Source organism: Panthera uncia (genome assembly GCF_023721935.1).
Source record: "Panthera uncia isolate 11264 chromosome A1 unlocalized genomic scaffold, Puncia_PCG_1.0 HiC_scaffold_17, whole genome shotgun sequence".
In the NCBI taxonomy this organism is placed as follows: domain Eukaryota; kingdom Metazoa; phylum Chordata; class Mammalia; order Carnivora; family Felidae; genus Panthera; species Panthera uncia.
Genome location: NW_026057577.1, coordinates 23,903,474 through 23,906,424, shown reverse-complemented (window position 1 = coordinate 23,906,424; position 2,951 = coordinate 23,903,474). Strand labels below are relative to the sequence as shown.

The following is a 2,951-nucleotide window of genomic DNA, read 5'->3' as shown; positions in this document are numbered from 1 at the left end:
GGAGAGCCAGCGTCTGCCTAAGGGGAGAATGCTGAGAAATAAAGATAAAAATAAACAACTTCTTTATGTATCATTTTCAGAGCAATAAGCAGTTATTTGGAGCCATTCATCAACAATGACTTAAGGGAGGAAAAACGATGATGATGATGATGATTTACTACAATGGAAAAAAAGAAAGGAAATAATTTTGAAAATCCCATTATTGAAAATTAAAAGTTTCCATGAATATTGAAATGTATGGAAATCAAAACTGTTCTGAATGATAAAAAAAAATCCCAGGGGCGCCTGGGTGGCTCAGTCGGTTGAGCGTCCGACTGCGGCTCGGGTCACGATCTCTCAGTCCGTGGGTTCGAGCCCCGCGTCGGGCTCTGGGCTGATGGCTCAGAGCCTGGAGCCTGCTTCCGATTCTGTGTCTCCCTCTCTCTCTGCCCCTCCCCCGTTCATGCTCTGTCTCTCTCTGTCTCAAAAATAAATAAATGTTAAAAAAAAAAAAATCCCAAACATAGGGTACAGAAGAGGGTGATAGATTGAAAGGAAACAAATCACAAGATTTGTTTGTATGTATTATCTATTGGATACATGTATGTATTATCTATTGGAGTATAAGTGATATGGTTTGGTTTGGTTGTAGGACAATTTTAAACATGAGATTTATCTATTATTATTTTATATAAAAAAGAGTTCCTCTTTATTTTTCAGGTTATCTTATGAACGGATAAACAAAAATGCTGGATTTACCTGTGTGAAAGTGCCACATTCTTCAGAGCACTTGAAAATGGCTGGAAAGGTAAAGCAAGTAAACACGCTCTTCTGAGATTTAAGTTTCCTATGTCTAACACTTTTCTCTAATCACGACTCTTGATTGACACATTCTCCCATCATGGCATTTGCAGCCTGCTAGAAATCCTTTGTCTCTGTGAGAGACTGACAGGCAATGTTATAAAAAAAAAGTGTGCTGTGAAGTGCTTTTTAAACCTATTTTCGATGAATACACCTGCCCTCTTCTTGGGAAAAAAAAAAAGTTCAACTCTTGCTCCTTTTCTTTACAGTTCAGTACATCGTTTTGTTTATTTCAATTTGTCTGATGATACTGAGATTGAAATTTCAAGCTTCAGAGATAGTTGGTGTTTCTTTCCCTAGCTTTAATCTGCAGTTTTTAGGGGAGGGGGATGATGAAATAAATTTCTATGCATACTGAGTGTATTGTAGATTTAAAAGGGCCACATGTTCTTTATAATTATTTCCAATCCTCCTTCCTGAGTGACTTCCTTGATGAGCAAACAGAATGTGGCAGATTTCTTTTTTTTTTTTTTTAATGTTCATTTACTTATTTTGAGAGAGAGAGAGAGAGAGAGAGAGAGAGCCTGAGCGGGGGAGGGAGACAGAATCCCAAGCAGGTCCTGCACTTTCAGCACAGAGCCTGATGCAAGGCTCAAACCCACGAACTGTGAGATCATGACCTGAGCCAAAATCAAGAGTCGGATATTTAAGCAACTGAGCCACCCAGGCACCCAAGTGTGGCCGATTTCTAAAGGTAGGTTACAGGAAGATTTCCAGACTCTGTCTTGGTCTCCTGGAACACTTGTTCTTCGACCCCCAAGCTGCCTCATAAGAAGCTAACAATCCTGGGGCAACCATGTTTCTGAAGCCCTAGTCACATGAAGAGGGCTCTGGAGGATGGGACACCATGTGGAGAGAAACAGCCAAGAGCAGCACAGCTCCAGAAATGGCAGTGAAGACTCCATCCTGGACGTGGACCCTCCTGCCCCAGCCATCCCAGCAGATGCCATGGGAATCCTCTGAGCCCTTCCTGTATTCCTGACCCACAACATTATGAGCAATAAAAAATGTTTGCTTTAAGCCACTAAAGCTTTTGGGAGTAGTTGATTATGTAACAAGAGTTAACCAGAACAAACGGGAATCTACTGAAAACTTCTCAAAATTTTTTTTTATGTTTATTCATTTTTGAAAGACAGAGAGAGAGAACACAAGCAGGGGAGGGGCGGAGAGAGCGACAGAATCTGAAGCAGGCTCCAGGCTCTGAGCTGTCAGCACAGAGCCAGATGCGGGGCTCAAACTCACCAACAGTGAGATCATGACCTGAGCCAAAGCTGAACACTCAACCAACTGAGCCACCCAGGTGACCCTCTACTGAAAACTTCTTATAGATTTGTAACATCAACTCTGCCTTCTATTTGAGTTTCAGTAGAGCATTTGGATAAATAATGAAGTAATGATTAAATTATAAAGGCTGGAAAAGTTGTCCAATTTGCATATAATAAGGTTACTCAGAGAATGTTAAACTAAAATACACCTTTTGAGTACAGAAATAATAGTATTAACAAAAAATTGATATTCTTCACACCTATCCTTAATTTTCACCTAAGCAGTGATAAAGTGTCAAAATTTCTACTACCTAAAAATTTCTGCAGAATGTTGTGTGCCTTTTTGACCTGGCTTAGAACTGATGAGAGAAGAGGATGCCAAGTTCATAAAAATGACAAATGCTTCTGTCATTAGCAGATGCATTCATCTCTGTCAGGACAAAACCTTTGATTTGAAAGATAAGTTAAATAAAATTCTAATGCTGAAATTCCATTCCAATTGAGAATAACCCTTTAATACCTAAACTTTCATTTGGGGTGAAATTGTTTTGTTTTGCTTTACTCATGAGTGTAGACACTTAACATAAAATAGTCACATTGCCACCTAAACAATAAAATCTCTACGAATGGTTCCAGATCTCAAAGTAAACCACGACAGAGGGAATCCCTGTTACAAATGAGCAGTATTTTTTCAGGAGCAAGTTTCTAAGTTTTCTAGGCAAAAACATTAAGTCACTCTTGATTTTTACCCCCTTTTTTTTTAATTTTTTTAACGTTTTTTTATTTATTTTTGGAGACAAAGAGACAGAGCATGAATGGGGGGGGGCAGGAACGGGAGGGGGACAC

At 39.4% G+C, this 2,951-nt stretch overlaps 1 non-coding gene across 1 annotated transcript; it reads left to right on the top strand.

The window, feature by feature from the left end:
- Window positions 1-283: 283 nt before the first annotated feature.
- On the top strand, window positions 284-368 carry TRNAR-GCG (transfer RNA arginine (anticodon GCG)). Its single transcript has one exon. It is a non-coding gene; the product is annotated as a tRNA-Arg (tRNA).
- The last annotated feature ends 2,583 nt before the right edge of the window (window positions 369-2,951 follow it).